The sequence below is a fragment of the Schistocerca serialis genome, chromosome 1 (assembly GCF_023864345.2).
Source record: "Schistocerca serialis cubense isolate TAMUIC-IGC-003099 chromosome 1, iqSchSeri2.2, whole genome shotgun sequence".
NCBI lineage: Eukaryota > Metazoa > Arthropoda > Insecta > Orthoptera > Acrididae > Schistocerca > Schistocerca serialis.
Genome location: NC_064638.1, coordinates 788,915,754 through 788,937,117, shown reverse-complemented (window position 1 = coordinate 788,937,117; position 21,364 = coordinate 788,915,754).

The following is a 21,364-nucleotide window of genomic DNA, read 5'->3' as shown; positions in this document are numbered from 1 at the left end:
ACAGCGTGGACGTGAACCGTATGTGCAATTGACGGACTTTGAGCGAGGGCCTATAGTGGGCATGCGGGAGGCCGGGTGGACGTACCGCCGAATTGCTCATCACGTGGGGCGTGAGGTCTCCACAGTACATCGATGTTGTCGCCAGTGGTCGGCGGAAGGTGCACGTGCCCGTCGACCTGGGACCGGACCGCAGCGACGCACGGATGCACGCCAAGACCGTAGGATCCTACGCAGTGCCGTAGGGGACAGCACCGCCACTTCCCAGCAAATTAGGGACACTGTTGCTCCTGGGGTATCGGCGAGGACCATTCGCAACCGTCTCCATGAAGCTGGGCTACGGTCCCGCACACCGTTAGGCCGTCTTCCGCTCACGCCCCAACATCGTGCAGCCCGCCTCCAGTGGTGTCGCGACAGGCGTGAATGGAGGGACGAATGGAGACGTGTCGTCTTCAGCGATGAGAGTCGCTTCTGCCTTGGTGCCAATGATGGTCGTATGCGTGTTTGGCGCCGTGCAGGTGAGCGCCACAATCAGGACTGCATACGACCGAGGCACACAGGGCCAACACCCGGCATCATGGTGTGGGGAGCGATCTCCAACACTGGCCGTACACCACTGGTGATCGTCGAGGGGACACTGAATAGTGCACGGTACATCCAAACCGTCATCGAACCCATCGTTCTACCATTCCTAGACCGGCAAGGGAACTTGCTGTTCCAACAGGACAATGCACGTCCGCATGTATCCCGTGCCACCCAATGTGCTCTAGAAGGTGTAAGTCAACTACCCTGGCCAGCAAGATCTCCGGATCTGTCCCCCATTGAGCATGTTTGGGACTGGATGAAGCGTCGTCTCACGCGGTCTGCACGTCCAGCACGAACGCTGGTCCAACTGAGGCGCCAGGTGGAAATGGCATGGCAAGCCGTTCCACAGGACTACATCCAGCATCTCTACGATCGTCTCCATGGGAGAATAGCAGCCTGCATTGCTGCGAAAGGTGGATATACACTGTACTAGTGCCGACATTGTGCATGCTCTGTTGCCTGTGTCTATGTGCCTGTGGTTCTGTCAGTGTGATCATGTGATGTATCTGACCCCAGGAATGTGTCAATAAAGTTTCCCCTTCCTGGGACAATGAATTCACGGTGTTCTTATTTCAATTTCCAGGAGTGTAGATCGTCCCAAATATACAATTCTACGATATCCTCGACGCTCTGTGTATCTTTTCGCAATATGTTTGGACCGGGAGATCCTTCAAATTTATTATTGGTCCTAGGTAAATCAACGTCTGACCACTGTGCACTGTCGTCTTCTTCTGATTCATCCGAATCAGTTGGCAACCGTAGCGTTTGCCGAATTATTCTTGGGCGTATTTCACTGTGTTCCGACGGTTCTACTTCACTTTCTTTTTTTTTTTTTTTTTTTTTTAATAGTCAATGTCTTCTTCCCACTCGTCCAAGTCGTCCGGAACGTCAGACAAGACGTCCGTGCATTCATCGTAAATAATCGTATCGTCTCTTCCGTCTGCCATGATGAATAGGCACATACTTGTTGACGTGTGTAACTTGTTACCTGAACAAAACACCATCAGAATGCGAAAGATACTGAAGTGATGCTCAAATGGTTCAAATGGCTCTGAGCACTATGCGACTTAACTTCTGAGGATATCAGTCGCCTAGAACTTAGGACTAATTAAACCTAACCTATGGACATCACACACATCCATGCCCAAGGCAGAATTCAAACCTGCGACCGTAGCGGTCGCTCGGCTTCAGACTGTAGCGCCTACAACCGCACGGCCACTACGGCCGGCTAAAGTGATGTCACCGGCCACTGCGCGATTCTATGCTCACAACACCACTGTGTTGCCGCCGGCCACTGAGCGATACTATGCACACGACGCCACTGTGTTGTCGTCAACCACTGAGGGATACTATGCACACGACACCACTGTGGTGTCGCCGGACGGCATGGTGTTAGTTGTGACGATACGAACGAAAGGACACGGAAATACCCAGTCCTGGAGGAGAGAAAATCTTTGAGCCGGTTGGGAGTCGAACGCGGGCCCTCTTCGCTTAACAATCTGCCTTGCTGACCGCGCAGCTACCCGGCCGAACTAGCGGACAGCTCCCTCATTTGGTCGTGCGGATATGCGCAGCTGCAAGAGACATCACACTACGTGACGCCGCAGCCAACAATGCCGTTCCGCAGCTCCTCTCTCTCTGCTGGTTGGTTGACTCGGGGGAGGACACGAAACAGCGAGGTCATAGGTCCCAACGGATTGGGGAACTATGGGGAGGAAGCCGGCCATACCCTTTCAAAGGAAAATCACGGAAAACAAATTAGGATGGCCGGACGCGGGTCTGAACAGTCGTCCTCTCTCTGTTCCAAGCGTCACTGTAAGCGTTAATTGAACGTTCAGCTGCTGATTTCACTTTCGTGCATGTTATTTTGACGTCTATATTTTTTTCATAGGTTTCGTTGCTGATAATGGAAACGGAGAGCTTCAAGTGTTATACAAGCAAGTTACAGCTATCGTATTCTGCTGGTACAATTTTCCAAAGGAGAGTCGGGAACAAACGACGAGTCCCCATGTGTTTTCCGCCTCCGTGTTTCCAACTGATATGGCAGAGAGGTTGAAGCGTGCGGCGTGGGATTGACTTGGCTTGCAGAGGACATCCAACGAATTAAATACGTTTATTAAAGCTAGCTAAAGCACATCTTTTAAATCATCAGGGAAGTGACACCAAAGTAAGGAAGAAATAAGCTACCTAAGCGAATTTACTATCAACGTTTTTCGTCGCACAATATTCTATGTGTATTTTAAAGACGAACATCGAAAAGGAATTTTGTAAATGGAGACACGGGTTTACAACCAATTAAAGCGTGTGAGCGAGTGCTTGGCTCAATCAGAAATAATCCGCACGTGAGATGTGACGCGGCAGACAACTGACGCCCTCCCGCCCCGTAACGCCGCCGCAGCCACGCGTTCCCCCCACCACCGACCACCGATCACGGCGCGGATTGATGGTAGGCCAGAACTCTGAATCCGTACGTACGAGTACGGGAAGCACACCACAGACACCTCATCCCGTTAGTACCACTTGATGATGGCGGAACGGTTGTTCGCCAAAATATCGTGGACCTTCGTCAATTGCAACTGGCAGTACACTCGAGAACCTTGGAAGAATCAAATGTGCCAGAAAAGCTTCAGACCGTGTATTACACGAAATGTAGTTTCACCGATGAAAGAAGCCGCGAACATTAGTAGCTGTTCATGAGCAGTGTTACGTATATTGGAAATTATGTGCTCCAGTCACCTTGAAATAATCGATAGGAGGATTTTGCTAACGGGGAGAAGTGAAATTGTGCCTGGAAAGAAGAACATAAGAGATCCGAAACGGTGGAAAATCCCTTATGTGTTCCTTTGATGAAAATTATTTAAATCATAACCACGTGATAGTAAATGAGTGAGGCGTTCTCGGTCAGAAACTTCTGTAGGGTAAACGAGGCTGCGTTATTCTGTCACAATATCAGCGGACACCTTATTTTTTCCACAGAATAACTTTTGTTTAAGGCACCAACGTTTGTAATCTAAGATAAACGCTTAAAGATGAAGCAAAGTGTTTTCGTTGGGTTCATACCAGTTACTGTTACATATCCACAACGTTATGTTGTTGTGAGGTACAACGTAAGCAGTCACTCAGTTGAAACCAACAACACTTCGCGTATCAGGAAGTGCGATATTATCACTTTGTCATCGGACAATTGGATGCTACACAATCCATCACAGTTTGCTTCTCGTTATCAATTCCCACAAACTCGCAACCTTTTCCCGTCAATTAGGTGAGAGTGCAAAATACCATGGGCACAAACTTATTGACTAGTGTCGCACTATTGTCATTACAAACACATCAAACTGAAATCGGAGCAGGTGAAACCGTACATTGCAGTGAAACAGCATAGGTTTAAGGCTGCAAACATTGAGAGCCTCGTGGATATTGGTAGCTACAACATAAGAATTTACTCCGGGAGGCTAAGTCATTTAATCACAAGGTTTTCCAACGATAACAGCAGGAATGATGTTAGGAAGCATAACATATTCAGTCTTCGCAAATCAGTTTCTGTCATGCGTCCAGTGAAGATGACTGCCTGAATTTATTCAAAGTTACGTAATTTTTTATCTTCCACGAAATCAGTTTCTGATTTCATAAACTGAGCAAGTACAATACTATTTACAACCTACAGGTTACTAATGCTCATATGAATATATGCAGCTAAAGAATATGATCAATAAATAATAAAAAACGGAAACACTGCTCACGGATTAGGCATTAGGATTGTTCAAGCTGACCGACTGCTGCCTGTAAGGAAGTACGAGGATAGATCTACGAACGTGGGAAATATGATCAGCTTGTTGCCAGCAGATGAATTCTGATGATGTGCGCTGCTTCTTTACTCAAACGGTTCTTTACTTGGGTTCAAAGGGATCTGTGGACTCCTTTCCCGATCTCCCAAACACAGAACAAATCTGATGAGATTCTGGGAATTGAGCCCGTGTCATCAACAAACTGTATTACTTATAATACTCAAGTTCTCTAACCTCAGAAACGAATAGTTCATTGTTCTTACTTTGACCTAGTTAAGCTTTATTATTATTACAGTATAATCAGTAGTTTTTTATCTTAGTTTCACATTTGTTGCATACGTGTTTGACTAGATGACAAGTAATACCTCTGAATACTTAAATGGAAACTCTTAAAGCGTTTTAAATAAAACAGTCATTAACATTATGTGTCTTCTTTATTTATGTCTTCATATTTACTTCACAATATATTCACCCTTGCAACAAACACATTTCTCCCAATAAGAGGCCAGTTTATTGATACACTCGCGGTAGAATGTTTGCTTTTGTTGATGGAACCACAACCTCACCTCTGGTTGTACCGCTTCGTCACTAACAGAGTGAAGTCCTCCAAGGTGTTCTGTAGCTTCCGATAAAAGTCGGAAGGAGCAAAGTCTTGTAAAGAGGATGATCGATGACTGTGAACTCAAAACTTCGTATTTTTGCAGATATTGCACCTCTCGTGCTTGGTATTGTCATGCTGAAGAAGAGGCTGCTCCATGTGTTGTCGATCTCTTCGAATTCGAAACTCGATTACGGCACACTGGTTCTCAAGCACTGACCTAGTTACGTTACAGACCGCCATGTTACAGGCTAAAATTCGCAGGCCTCTAGCGCAAAGGGCTGTAAAACAAGTAGAAATTAAAGTTGGTTTTATTTAAAAACTTTACGAAATTTCATCTGAAATATTCGGAAGCATTAGTTTTCAGCACACGCTTGCCCAAGTGTTTTTGCCAGACGTTTTGATCTCAAATATTGGTTCAGCTAAGCTAATGTTAATATTGTGTCTCTTTGTCAATGTCCCTGTCGGTCATAAATTTTTTGGCTTTCTGGGATCATTTTCCAGAATGTTCTTCTTGTTGCTGTCTGTGATGTGCGTGTCGTGATGGCAGACAATTGCACTGTCTACTAAACCAGTACTGCATTATCTAATTTGGGTCCAGTACTTCATCTTCCAGAATGTTCTTCTTGTTGCTGTCTGTGATGTGCGTGTCGTGATGGCAGACAATTGCACTGTCTACTAAACCAGTACTGTATTATCTAATTTGGGTCCAGTATTTCCATTGGAACGTTGAAGCTATTGTTGAAACTCTAAACAGTATTAATATTTACAGTACAATGACGTCTCTAGCATCTTGACCAGCTGTCCGCCCAGGGGCAGCATGCGAAGAGCAAGCTAAAATCATGAAATTCACCTACTCTGCGTCAGAAAACCATGTTGTAATCGGAGCTTATGCCACTATTTGGGCATTATGAATAGTCCATGCCAATCGGTGAAAACTGAGATGCTAATTGTCGGTTTTCGAAGACTACAGGCGGATAAAGGCATTTTATGTAGACACAAGAGATCTGTGCCCTCCAGGTGCAGTTGAAAAACGCACAGGAGGAGCTAGATAGGATGAGGAGGGAGAAGGGGGTTGGGGAATGGGAGCTGGCTGTTGGCAAGAGATCTGCTAGGAGAAAAAGAGTCTCAAACAGTTTTACTATTGGTGTTTGCAATAGATATGACCAACTGTCAGACTCTAGAGGAGAGGAATCTCTAGTAGCTGTAGATGTAGGAAGTATGCAGCAGACCTCAGCAGTTACGGTGGACAGGACAGTTGCAAAGTCGAAGAGGAAGAAGAAGGTTCTGCTGTTAGGTAGTTCTCATGGCAGAGGTGTAGGCCAGCAGTTGCCGGAAGTGTTGGAGAGTGAGTACCAGGTCACCAGCATTTTGAAGCCTAATGCAGGATTGGCTCAGGTGACTGTTAACATGTGGGGGGGGGGGGGGGGTTATGTAGGAATCTTACTAAAGAGGATCAGGTAGTGATTGTGGGTGGGGCTGGTAATAGTATTGATAGGGATGGGGAGTATGACATAGATGGTGACCTGGAAAAGATAGCCACTCAGACTGGCAACACGAATGTGCATTTCGTGGAACTGTACCACCGTAATGATCGGCCTCAATACAGCCGTCAGGCGTAATAACATGAGGCTTGGGGATGCGCTGGTGACAGAAAGCATGGGTCACATTTCAGTGGTGTCGGTGGATTCTATCAGCAGGACGGGTTTCACTAGACATGGCCTGCACCTCAACAGGTATGGGAAGGAGAGGTTGGCAAAGCTTATAGGTGACAGCATAGGTGGGGGTGGTGGGATCACTCATGGGAAAATTCCCACAGTAGTGAGTGTTAGAGCTGCACCTTTTTTAGATTGAAGTAAGCTGATAGGTATTCCTGCTTAAGGGAAGTCTCTCTAACAAAGGAACCACTTTTGACAAAGCTTAGGTATCCAAGTAATGAGGGAATTAGTATATTTCATCAAAATATACAAGGTATTAGAGATAAAGTTAGTGAATTGCTTATACATGTTGGCTCTGGAAGTATTGGTATATCTGAACACTTCTTAAATAAGGAGATAATTCAGAGGCTTCCTTTACCACGAGACAGGTTGGCTCGCAGCTTTTCTAGGAGCTCTTTGCGGTGTGGGGGAGTAGATATGTATGTGAAAAACGGAATCCCATTTGAGTCAATTGATGTTTCAAAGTACTGCACTGAAATGGTGTTTGAATGTTGTGCAGGTGTGGTTAAATTTAATGGAGCTAAACTTCTAACTGTTGTTATTTATAGATCCCCAGACTCCGATTTCACAACATTTTTGCTATAGCTAGAGAAGGTTCTTGGTTCACTTTATAGGAAATACAAAAAGTTAGTTATATGTGGTGACTACAACATTAATTGTATAAGCGACTGTGCAAGGAAAAGGATGCTGGTAGACCTCCTTAATTCATATAATCTTATGCAAACCGTATTCTTTCCAACTAGAGTGCAAGGGAACAGTAGAACAACCATAAACAATGTTTTTGTTCATTCCTCAGTACTAGAAGGGCATTCTGTTAGCAAAAAGGTGAATGGCCTTCCAGATGATGCATAAATTTTAACTCTAAAAGATTTTTGTGCTGCAACACGTTAAATATAGTTATCAACTATGGCTACGAAGTCTTTCGCGACGTATTTCCTGAGTAAAAATTTCTCGGTGTACATGCCGCGTCAAATCAGGATAAATCTCCAAGCTTTCGACCACTACCTCCATGGTCGTCGTCAGGGCTAAAACTGACTGTCGTGAACTTTTTTTTTTTTTTTTTTTTTTATTGTGGTGGTGCTGAAGTCTGATCAACTTCGTTGATTTTTACTTCTGTAGGGAATGGAAGGGGTAAAAATTTTCTCTTTATTTATTTATTCTTCTTTCAGCTTTAGTTTGGGCACACAGAAGGGTCCTTTAACTCGCTGCTTTTGGTGTGTGTTTGAAAACATGTGTGTAGAAGTGCTAAAGGACGATATGTCCTTAAATTATGGAGAATTACGTAGGGATATCATTTACGGAGGCTCAAATACTATCGCCTTCGGTACTTTATATTTGTGGTTGCGTAAGGGTTCCACCGCCCCTACTGTGGTGAGTTGTGGTGTACTGTCACGTATCATGTCCAACTTCCGAAATAAGGTTTGTGCCTTCTCCTTGACCTTGTCTGAGAGGTAAGATTCGCTTAAGGCTCGATGAATGTCTTGATTTCGGATCCACCATTGGGCTCCTGTGATCCATCGCAGGCATCTGCTTTGTACAACCTGTAACTGCTTGTAGTTCGTGGCACACGTAGTACCCCAAGAGGTCGATCCATACAAAATGGATGGTTCGACTGTGGCATGGTACAACTGGAGTTTCGTGCGTTGGCTGAGGTATGAGCTCTTCAGAAAGGGGAGGAGAGCTCCCAGCATTTTGAGGCCAGACGTCTTCTTCTCCATAATGTGATGACTATACAACAGTTTGGCGTCTAGATGCACTCCCAGGTATTTTACAGTTGTTGCCCAGGGGAGTGGCTGGTCTGATATCCGCAGGCGGTCATTGACGATGGGTCTCCGACGTGTGAAGACAATAACTTTGGTTTTTTCCGCATTGACCGTTATTTTGTTCATGTGGGTCCAGTGGCCCACTAAATCTAGTTGGCGCTGCATCCGTGTGACGAGGTGGTCCATTCTGGTGCCTGTAGTCAGGAGCGCTGTGTCGTCGGCATAGAAACTGGCAGTAACATGTGGCACCGTCGGGAGGTCGTTAATATATAAATTAAACAGCAGTGGAGAGATGACCGATCCTTGTGGAAGTCCTTCAAGGACAGGCCGTGTTGTTGAATTCTTGTCATCAATGCGAACATATAATCTGCGATCCTGAAGAAAATTGTCGAGAAGTTTTAAATAGCAGTCTGGTAGGGGAGTGGTACGTCGGAGCTTGACGATCAAGTTGCGTTGCCAGACTTTATCGTAAGCCTTCTCTATATCGAGAAAGACTCCAATAGTATGTCGTTTCTTGTTGAAATTGTCCTGAATAGATTCCGTGATGCGCAGTAGTTGTAACTCAGCCGATAGCTTCGCCTGGAAGCCAAACTGCTCCGGTCGGATGATGTTGTGTGCCACAAGGATGTCCAGCAGGCGTTTCAGGAGGACACGTTCCAGTACCTTTCCCAGCGTCGACAGTAAACTTATGGGTCTGTAGCTGCCAGGGTGTGAGAGATCCTTGCCCGGTTTTGGTATTGGCACTATTCTGGCAATCTTCCATGCCTCTGGGAAGTATCCAATCCTGAGGCAGCTGTTCACTATCCGGGTGAGAAGCACAACAGGCTTTCTCGGGAGGTGTTTCAATTCCGTATTGCTGATTCTATCTGCTCCAGGTGAGGTGTGTTTGTTATACTTGATAATCCTCCGAATTTCCTCCGGCGTTGTCAGCCGGGGCATAGTGTTAGTCGGGGCGTCCCGAATAGCTTCCCATTCCGCCGCTGTGGCCTCCTCTGCACGGTGGAGTGCATCATCTCCATCCTCCGTGGGGGGCGTAGTCATCTGTTGTTGGTATGTATCCGCATACAGCTCCGCCTGCGCCAGTGAGTCGTACAAGAGGCCATGGGGTCCTCGAATTGCCCTTTTGGGGGGCTGTTGCTGTCTGAGACTTTTAACTATTCGCCATTCATCTTTGGTGCGTAATAGAAAGTTGTCCATTTTGAGTTCCCATGGGTGTTGCTTCCAGTCCTGAACCTTCCGCCGGAGTTCTCGGGTTAGTCTGTGAGTTTCCCGTCTATCGTCCGGATGACGGTAACGGACCCATCGTTTCCGACAGCGATTGCGCCTTGTCTTAAGCTCCTGCAGTGGTGGTGGAAACTCGTCATAATTGACTTCCGGTTGCAGGTGCTCCGTGAGTGCTCGTTGTTTCGCACTGGTAATCTTCTTCGTGAGTACTGCGACTGCCACATCAATCGCTTCTCTTGTAGTAACAACCTGGGTTGGTCGCACATTGTTGTTGAGGTACGCTTGGAACTGCTGCCAGTCGTAAGTTCTTGTCGTCGGCAATGGGAGTTACAAAGTAGCCCTCTCTATGAGTCCTAACACCGGTCTGTGGTCCGACGAAAGATCATCCAGCGTCCGCAGATGGAGATTCGGATTGATGTTCTTGATAATGGTGATGTCTAGAACATCAGCGTCTTGTGTCTGGACGTAAGGTATCCTCGTCGGTTCCTGTGGTCCATGGACGGAAACATGTAAATTCTCAGCCAGTGCAAACAACATATGTCCTTTTGGGTTAGTCTTACGGGAATTCCAGGCAACATGTTTACTATTAAGATCCCCTCCAAGGAGGATCTTGTCGTAACCCTCTGTAACGGAGTAAAGATCTTCTGGGTGGAGAGGCTTCTTTGGGCTAAGGTAAGCCGCAATACAGGTAATGTTTCCGAGCGTCGTGTGGATTGTTACTGCCGTGGCCTCTAAAGTCTGGAGTTGAGGTAAACGTTCTTGGTGGTGACGAATACATTTTTTGATCAGAACTGCGGTCCCTCCACCCCGTTGGTCCCGTCTGTCCGTCCGGTAGATGTGCATGTTCCTCAAGCGGAGGTCGGTTGACTCGCGGAGATGTTTCGGAGACAAATGCTACGTCTATCTTGTGGCGATGTAAGAAGTCCGTGAATTCTATTTTCTTCGGTTTCAGGCCGTTGGCATTCCAAATGCAGAAGTTAAGATTCCTCGCGTGATGCCGTCTATCCATTTAGGGTGTTTGAAAAGCTGTCAGTACGCTTTCTACAAGCGAGAGGATAGACGTCAGCTTCTGCTGGAGGGCGGTGAGTAGTTGAAGAATATCTGTTAACGCTGGTGTAAAGGTGGTCGACCAGGCAGATGACGTCTCCGCTGGTGTTGGAGTCGGCGGATGGGCATGTAGTGCTTCGGAGTAGGTGCGCTGTTGTCTTGTCTGCCGTAGAGTCACTCTGGGTGCCGGTTGTGGTCGAGAGGCGATTGTTTCCACAGGGAGAGGTGCCGCTTGTTGTTGGGTGGCCGGAATCGCAGCCATGGCCGAGTTCTTAAAAATTATAGGCCGTTGTGGGGTCGACTTCTTTGGTGTCCTTCTAGTATATTTCCGTAGGAGTTCTTGAAATTTGGGGCAGCCACGGAAGGTCGCTGGATGTTCTTGTTCACAATTGGCGCACTTTGGGGGCGCCGTCCTAGGATGGGTACAATTCGATGATTTATGGGATCCACCGCAACGGACGCAGCGTGCTGGCATGCTGCAGTAGTTCGCTGTATGCTCGAAACGTTGGCAATGTCGGCACTGGACTGGTCCTTCTTTACTGTTATAGGTTTCTATTATCACTCGTGTGTAGAGCAGGTATTTGACATCATAGATCTTGTCACTGTCTTTTCCGGATGGGAGGGTGACTCGGTACACAGGTTGCGGTATCAATTGTTTCGTCTTCTCGTCGCGTTCCTTAAATTGGTAGACTTGTAGCACTTTGAAGCCTTTTTCCTTGAGGGCATAGTAAAGTTGTTCTTCGGTAACTTCCGCCGGAAGGCGTTTGACAACTACTTTCAGTTCCCTGTCTTCTGGTGCTTGATGTGTAAAATAGGAGAAGTTGTGGTTCGTGAAGAATTTTATTGCACGCCTTTGGTCTTCGAAGGACTCAAAGTGGTATTTGATGCGGTCCTTTTGGTATATAGCTTTAAGGTTGCCCTCTAGAAGTCCGTTGAGCGTTTCATTGAGGTGAACGTAATCCTTTGTGTAATAAATTGTGACTGGGGGCACTTTGCGAAGCACATTCTTGTCTCTGTCCACGGCTTCTGCGGCATTAGAAGTTTGTCCCTGCGGCTTGTTGGTGGTTGATGGAGGCGCAGCTTGAGGTGTCAGTGGGGCGAATCGGTTCGTTGTGGGGATGGTCTCCGTTCGTCTCTTAGCCGGGTTGGCTAAGTCCTTGGCTAATGCGTTGCTTCTGCGCCGTTTGTTGTGTACGAGCGTAAAGTCCCCCTCTGCGTTTAGGGAGTCGTTGTCGTTGTCTGCTGGAAAGGCCGCTGCCATCTCCGCGTCGTCGACCGTTTGGTGGGAGTGCTGTGATTCGACATCTGAGTCCACAGATGGAGATGCCGGACAGGTGTCGTTCTCCTGCTCTTGCGTTTCCCGTGAATAGCGGATAAGGCGTTGTATGTCCTTCAGCGTTTCTTTGTCCTCCTCCCGACATATATCGAGCCTTCTGGCGTAGTCCTGGCGGTCGTCTTCATTGCTGCGTCCGTCGTGATGTGATGTATGGCCGACGTCCGAATATGGTTTCGTCGTGTGGTGTGTAGTTTTCTGCGGTCGAATAGCGCCTGTCGATCGTCGTTCTATCCTGTCATGAACCGGTGCCGTAGCCTGGGTCGTCAACCTGGGATCCGTCCTGTGTGGAGCGGCCACTGGAGCGTCCGGCGGGCCAGGCCCAACCGACCGACCAGCGGCTGCCCCGGCCGCGCGCGCATCGTCCTGTGTCGTCAACTAGCGAGGTTCCCTCTTTTATATGCAAAGGACGGCTTCTTATTGGCTGGAATACGTCAGCGATATGGCGCGTAGCGAAGTGGTGCCCTCTACTTCCATAGATGTAGTTGCTATCCCGCATTGCTTGCAGCGCCATCCCTTAAATCAGGAGGTAAAGTGCGAGAAGTTTTTCTCTGCGATTTTTCTTTATCCAGTGTACTCTTCCAAGTGTTGCTAAGTGCATAGCCATTGTCTCTATTAAAGTTATTATCGCTAAGTCTAATTTCGACTGCTTCCCGGATCACAGAGTCCCAGTAATTCGATGTGTGGGTTATTACCCTGGTTTCTTCAAATAAAATCTTATGCTTGTTAAGCAGGCTATGTTCAGCCACCGCTGATTTTTCCAAATACCTGTATTTCAGGTGGCGTTGGTGCTCGATGCAGCGGTCGGCAACGGTTCTTACAGACTGGCCCACGTAATTCTTGCCGCATTCGCAAGGAATAGTATAAATTCCCGGCACTCTTAAGCCGAGACTATCTTTGACTGGTCTCAACATTTCCTTAATTTTCCTAGGTGGTCGGAAAACTGGTTTTATTCCTTGCCTCTTCAGGACTCTGGCTATCTTGCTCGTTGTAGCACCGCAAAAAGGAAGCCGCGCCATTTGTTGGTCCTCTTCTTGTATGTGGCCGGCATCGTGTCTTACTTTCTTGGACAATACTGATTTAATTTCACCGGCAGAATAACCATTCCTCTTGAAAACAGTCGTCAAATGGTTGATCTCGCGACCGAGGTGGTCCTTTTCGGAAATAGTCCTGGCTCTGTGTACTAAAGTATTCAGCACAGCTCTCTTCTGAGACGGATGATGGAAGCTATGGCTATGCAGATATAAGTCTGTATGGGTTGGCATCCTGTACACAGAATGGCCCAGTCGTCCATCCGTCTTTCGCTCTACCAACACATCTAAAAACGGTAACTTCCCTTCCTTCTCTACCTCCAATGTAAATTTTATGTTTGGATGTACACCATTCAGATGTTCGACGAACTGCTGCAGCGTGTCGCTGCCGTGTGGCCAGATTAAAAAAGTATCGTCGACGTATCTGTAGAAGCATGATGGGCTGCACTGCTCAGGGCTCGTTCTTCAAAGTCCTCCATGAAAAAATTCGCTATTGCTGGTGACAGTGGCGAACCCATGGCTGTTCCATCCATCATTTCATAATAATTTCCACTGTATAAAAAATAAGTGGTCGTCAAGGTATGCCGGAACAACTTCAAAATTTCTGAGGAGAAATGAGCAGACAACAATTGTAATGTGTCATCCACAGGTACTTTGGTGAACAGAGAAACCACGTCGAGGTTGACCATGATATCACTTGGGCCTATCTTCATCTGTTTTATGATATCAACAAACATTTTTGAATTTTTAATATGATGTGGGCAGTGACCAACTATAGGCGCCAACAATTTAGTTAAGTGCTTTGCAAGCTTGTACGTAGGAGAGCCAATAGCGCTAACAATCGGTCTCAACGGGACGTTCTCCTTATGAACCTTTGGCAAACCGTACAGTCTTGGTGGCCTAGGTGCTCTCGGCCGTAAGTTCTTCACCAGTTCGTCGGAGAGGCTAGAATTGTTTAGTAGCTCCCTTGTCTTCCTGCTGAGCGCCGATGTGGGATCCCGTCTGAGAACCCGGTATGTGCTGTCCTCCAGTAATAATCCAACTATCTTATGGTAATCTGTAGCATTGAGGATTACCGTGGCGTTCCCCTTGTCAGCAGGTAAAACAACTAGATCTTCATCCTTCTGCAACAATTTCAGTCCTTGTCTCTCCTCTCTGCTGAGGTTTGCCTTAGGCGGCTTGGATGTCGCTAAAATCCGGCTAGTAGCAAGCCTTACGTCATCCGCTGCTTCTTGAGGAAGATGACGAACTGCTTGTTCCACTCCACTAATGATCTCAACCACCGGTAATTTACGTAGAGCTGGGGCAAAGTTGAATCCTTTACTGAGAGCCGAGATGGTAGCTTCATCAAGTTCCTTGTCAGAGAAGTTGATAACAGTGCGGTGAATGCCGTTGGACCCAGTAGTTCCTTGATCACGGTTAAGCCGCTCAAATTTATCGGCCTGTTTCGCCGTAGTCCTGCTTAAATTGGCTCGTTGGTGTGCCGCCAAAGTCATATCCACCCATTCCCAGTCCAATGGTGAGAGGACTTCGGCCAGAAATAAATGGCAACTAAATAACAGGCGAGCGTTCATGTCTAGTTCATACCTGGTATGACGTATCCTCTCCTTCACAATAGCATGGCTGGTCTTTCGTAAAATTCTGTTTACTGCAGCGCTTCTGATGTGGTGTTTGACGACTGCAAACTTCGGTACTACCTCCTTGTCACGACAGCGTTGTAAAAAAGCCAGATTGCTCAGCAACTGAGACTGTTTCAGGCGCAGCTTCTCCAGGTGACGAACGCTGCGCGCTATGTCCTCCCCGTAGAGGAAACTAATATGGCTACGAAGTCTTTCGCGACGTATTTCCTGAGTAAAAATTTCTCGGTGTACATGCCGCGTCAAATCAGGATAAATCTCCAAGCTTTCGACCACTACCTCCATGGTCGTCGTCAGGGCTAAAACTGACTGTCGTGAACTAGCGAGGTTCCCTCTTTTATATGCAAAGGACGGCTTCTTATTGGCTGGAATACGTCAGCGATATGGCGCGTAGCGAAGTGGTGCCCTCTACTTCCATAGATGTAGTTGCTATCCCGCGTTGCTTGCAGCGCCATCCCTTAAATCAGGAGGTAAAGTGCGATTTTTCTTTATCCAGTGCACTCTTCCAAGTGTTGCTAAGTGCATAGCCGTTGTCTCTATTAAAGTTACTATCGCTAAGTCTAATTTCGACTGCTTCCCGGATCACAGAGTCCCAGTAATTCGATGTGTGGGTTATTACTCTGGTTTCTTCAAATAAAATCTTATGCTTGTTAAGCAGGCTATGTTCAGCCACCGCTGATTTTTCCAAATACCTGTATTTCAGGTGGCGTTGTTGCTCGATGCAGCGGTCGGCAACGGTTCTTACAGACTGGCCCACGTAATTCTTGCCGCATTCGCAAGGAATAGTATAAATTCCCGGCACTCTTAAGCCGAGACTATCTTGTTGATATCATAAAACAGATGAAGATAGGCCCAAGTGATATCATGGTCAGCCTCGACGTGGTTTCTCTGTTCACCAAAGTACCTGTGGATGACACATTACAACTGTTGTCTGCTCATTTCTCCTCAGAAATTTTGAAGTTGTTCCGGCATACCTTGACGACCACTTATTTCTTATACAGTGGAAATTATTATGAAATGACGGATGGAACAGCCATGGGTTCGCCACTGTCACCAGCAATAGCGAATTTTTTCATGGAGGACTTTGAAGAACGAGCCCTGAGTAGTGCTCACCTCCGCTCATCATGCTTCTACAGATACGTCGACGATACTTTTTTAATCTGGCCACACGGCAGCGACACGCTGCAGCAGTTCGTCGAACATCTGAATGGGGCACATCCAAACATAAAATTTACATTGGAGGTAGAGAAGGAAGGGAAGTTACCTTTTTTAGATGTGTTGGTAGAGCGAAAGCCGGATGGACGACTGGGCCATTCTGTGTACAGGAAGCCAACCCATACAGACTTATATCTGCATAGCCATAGCTTCCATCATCCGTCTCAGAAGAGAGCTATGCTGAATACTTTAGTACACAGAGCCAGGACTATTTCCGACAAGGACCACCTCGGTCACGAGATCAACCATTTGACGACTGTTTTCAAGAGGAATGGTTCTTCTGCCGGTGAAATTAAATCAGTATTGTCCAAGAAAGTAAGACACGATGCCGGCCACATACAAGAAGAGGACCAACACACAGCGCGGCTTCCTTTTTGCGGTGCTACAACGAGCAAGATAGCCAGAGTCCTGAAGAGGCAAGGAATAAAACCAGTTTTCCGACCACCTAGGAAAATTAAGGAAATGTTGAGACCAGTCAAAGATAGTCTCGGCTTAAGAGTGCCGGGAATTTATACTATTCCTTGCGAATGCGGCAAGAATTACGTGGGCCAGTCTGTAAGAACCGTTGCCGACCGCTGCATCGAGCACCAACGCCACCTGAAATACAGGTATTTGGAAAAATCAGCGGTGGCTGAACATAGCCTGCTTAACAAGTATAAGATTTTGTTTGAAGATACCATAGTAATAGCCCACACATCGAATTACTGGGACTCTGTGATGCGGGAAGCAGTCGAAATTAGACTTAGCGATAGTAACTTTAATAGAGACAACGGCTATGCACTTAGCAACACTTGGAAGAGTGCACTGGATAAAGAAAAATCGCAGAGAAAAACTTCTCGCACTTTACCTCCTGATTTAAGGGATGGCGCTGGAAGCAACGCGGGATAGCAACTACATCTATGGAAGTAGAGGGCACCACTTTGCTACGCGCCATATCGCTGACGTATTCCAGCCAATTAGAAGCCGTCCTTTGCATATAAAAGAGGGTACCTCGCTAGTTCACGACAGTCAGTTTTAGCCCTGACGACGACCATGGAGGTAGTGGTCGAAAGCTTGGAGATTTATCCTGATTTGACGCAGCATGTACACCGAGAAATTTTTACTCATAGTTATCAACTGTTTAGAAAAGCTGATCCAGTTGCTGTAGACACATTTGTAAACCTTAGCAAGGAACAAGAGTGGCAAAATGTTTATAGCGCTGATACAGTAAATGATAAATACAATGCTTTTCTCAAGACTTTTCTCGTGCAGTTTGAAAGTTGCTTTCCATTAGAACGTTCAAAACAGGGTACTAGCACAAACAGGCAGCCTGGGTGGCTGACTAGAGGGATAAGAATATCTTGTAGAACAAAGTGGCAATTATATCAAAACGTTAGAAACAGTCAAAATCTAAATGCAGCAACCCATTACAAACAGTATTGTAAGGTGCTTAAAAATGTTATTAGGAAGGCAAAAAGTATGTGGTATGTAGATAGAATAGTTAAGTCTCAGGATAAAATTAAAACCATATGGTCAATCGTAAAGGAAGTGGCTGGTCTGCAGAGACAGGTCGAGGATATAGAATCAGTGCGTAGTGGGAATGTCCGTGTTACTGATAAGTCGCATATATGTACAGTATTTATCAATCACTTTCTGAATATAGCAGGTGATCTAAAGAGAAACCTAGTCCCAACAGGGAATCATATAGCGCTCTTAGAAAAAAGTGTTCCGAGACTGTTACCTAAAATGCTCCTCCATGATACTGACAAGAGGGAGATTGAGTTAATAATTAAATCACTAAATACCAAGAACTCTCATGGATATGACGGGGTATCAAGCAGAATACTGAGTATGTTAGCCCAGTACTTAGCCATATCTGTAACTTTTCCTTTAGGAGTGGTCGGTTTCCTGACCGATTAAAGTACTCGGTAGTGAAGCCACTTTATAAAAAGGGAGACAGGGATAATGTTGATAATTTTAGACCTATTTCTATGCCATCTGTGTTTGCTAAAGTTATCGAGAAGGTTGTATATACAAGGTTACTGGAGCATTTAAATTCACATAATATGCTGTCAAATGTACAGTTTGCTTTTAGAAATGGTTTAACAACTGAAAATTCTATATTCTCTTTTCTCTGTGAGGTTTTGGACGGATTAAATAAAAGGTTGCTAATGCTAGGGGTTTTCTTTGATTTAACGAAGGCTTTTGACTGTGTTGACCACAAAATATTACTGGACCATTATGGAGTAAGGGGAGTGGCTTACAATTGGTTCGCCACTTACTTTAAGAACAGAAAGCAGAAGGTAATTATCCGCAATATTGAGAGTGGTAGTGATGTTCAGTTCCAATGGGGAACTGTTAAGTGGGGCGTTCCCCAAGGGTCGGTGCTTGGGCTACTGCTGTTTCTTATTTATATAAATGATATGCCTTCTAGTATTACAGGTGATTCAAAAATATTTCTCTTTGCTGATGACACCAGCTTGGTAGTGAAGGATCTTGTGTGTAATATTGAAACAGTATCAAATAATGTAGTTCATGAAATAAGTTCGTGGCTTGTGGAAAATAATTTGACGCTAAATCACAGTAAGACTCAGTTTTTACAGTTTCTAACTCACAATTCAACAAGAACTGATATTTTGATCAGACTGAATGGGCATATTATAAGCGAGACGGAACAGTTCAAGTTCCGAGGCGTTCGGATATGTAGTAAGCTGTTGTGGAAAGCCCATGTCCAGGATCTTGTTCAGAAACTAAATGCTGCTTTATTTACCATTAGAACTGTAAGTAGGCTGTTTATGTTTTCTCTATGTAAGTAGGCTGTTTATGTTTTCTTATTGGCAACGTTACGTAGCGCTCAATATGAAAATCACTGGCTGTGCTGTGTGCAGACTGTGGCTAGTTTGCATTGTTGTCTGCCATTGTAGTGTTGGGCAGAAGCAGCTGGATGTGAACAGCGTGTAGCGTTGCGCAGTTGGAGGTGAGCCGCCAGCAGTGGTGGATGTGGGGAGAGAGATGGCGGAGTTTTGTAATTTTTCATGAACTGCTATATTTATATATGATGATATCAAGGTAAATACATTGTTTGTTCTCTATTAATATCTTTCATTTGCTAACTACCCCTATCAGTAGTTAGTGCCTTCAGTAGTTTGAATCTTTTATTTAGCTGGCAGTAGTGGCGCTCGCTGTATTGCAGTAGCTTGAGCAGCGAAGATTTTTGTGAGGTAAGTGATTTGTGAAAGGTATAGTTTAATGTTAGTCAGGGCCATTCTTTTGTAGGGAATTTTGAAAGTCAGATTGCGTTGCGCTAACAAAATATTGTGTGTCAGGTTAAGGTCAGTCGTGTATAAATTGTTCAAAGGGGACGTTTCATATGTCGACCCTTAGCCTAGGATACCTCACTGGAATCTTCTGATTTTTTCTTGTAGTTTGTGTATTTAGTGTAGCTTTTGTTTATTGCTAGCGCGTAATTGTAGAGAGAATCTCCTTTGTAGTTGTAGCCTTTCATTGTTGTACAGTAAAACAGTTGTGGCATGCATATAGATTTGCACCAAGTATTTCGCAGCTACGCTTGCAATTAACTAGATATTATTTTCAGTGCTATGTTAATGTGTTCTCCTATTTTTGCACTTCAAATTGTGCTTTTCTGTGTTATCGTGTGAAATATTGTGACAATTATGGCGTGTGAAAAACGTAACACTAGGCTCCAAACTAAACTGAGAAATAATAGTGACGACGAGCGTAGCTTATCAGCGCCGCAGAGTAATGAATTTACTAATGTTCAAAGTAGTAATTTGGTAACTGTGCACAGGGAAATGGAGCGGGCGTCAAACAATGGCGGGGACAGTGAAACAATTAGTGAAGAGGGAAGCATTATCGATCGATCGGTCGGCAATAGCTCGCCTCAGGAAGCCGAAATGACACGACACGATCTCGCAAATACTGTAGATTCAGGTTTTGGATCCTCACCGTTTTCTCAAATAAGTCAAGACACATTTTCTGCTTGTCAAAATGTGAATGTTTCCGGTGTAAATTCACTGCCGAAAAGCACTGAGGAACATGTTTCAGACACCAATGCATTGTTATTACAATTAATACAACAAATGGGACAAACACAGCAAAAGCTTCAAAAGTTAGACACAATGGAACAAAATCAGAGACAAACACAGCAAAAGCTTCAAAAATTAGACACAATGGAACAAAATCTTAAAAAGTTAGACTCATTGGAGCAAACTCTTGAACGAACACGTGAGGATTTAACTGCTGAGTTACATCACATTGAATCGAAATGTCAAAAAGTCTGTAATGACGTAAAAACACAAATTTGTGAGCATTTCCAACCTATTTTTTCGCGTCATGAAAATGCACTACAGAATCACGAAGCCGCCATAAAAGAACTGCAAACTATTGTTCATGAAAATTATGAGACCTTGCTAGCAAAATTTGACTCAGTTGCATCTACCAAAACGGTTATGCAACTTGCAAAAACTCAGGAAAACTTAAAGGTCACAGTAGACACGATTGCAACACAAATGGACACTCTGAAACTTGGTTCAGAAAAACATACAGAGGAAATGATTTCACTATCGGATAAAGTAGCCGAACTTTCAGATCAGTTCACTAACTTATCTACAAAGGTAGATGATGATCTGAATGACACAACACCTGTAGCCTTCACTGACACAGAAGAGTATGAACAAATTAGAAAATTCAAACAAAATCAAAATCAAATCAATACACAGTACAAAATAGAAATCCGGGAAGTGCAAGATCAGTTGGCACAAGTAGTACAAGAATTACGTATTTCAGAGGACACTCGCGCCCCAATACGGGAAGAGGGACATACAAATACGGAACAGACACAAAATAACAACACAGGGCACTTCGGAAATTGTGAAAGAAGTTGGCAAGGTACGCCGAATTTTGAGATGGAACCGCCGAAACGACGTAACAATGACCGACATGCGACTTGCCGACATGATGATTTTGACTATAAGCTGTTCATTACTACACGTAAATTCAAAACATTTAAGAATTCTGGCAACGACATTTATCCACAAGCATGGCTCCATCAATTCTCTCATTGTTTTCCTCCCAACTGGTCGTTAGAACACAGATTAGAATTCATGTGTGGCTATTTAGAGAATGAACCAGCTGTAAGAATGTGATCGGTCATTCACGATTGCCACAGTGAGGGAGAATTTTACCATGCCTTCCTCTCAGCATATTGGTCGCAAGCCACACAAGACCGTGTAAAACATAGCATCATGATGATGAAACACTTTGAACAATCTGAATTTTCCAGTCTTGCCAAATATTTTGAAGACATGTTGCATAAGAATCAGTATCTTTCAAACCCATACAGCCCCTCAGAACTCATCCGCATTTGCTTACTCAAATTGCCTGAACATTTACGGCATATTATTTTAGCAGGACGTTGCAAAGACGACATTGA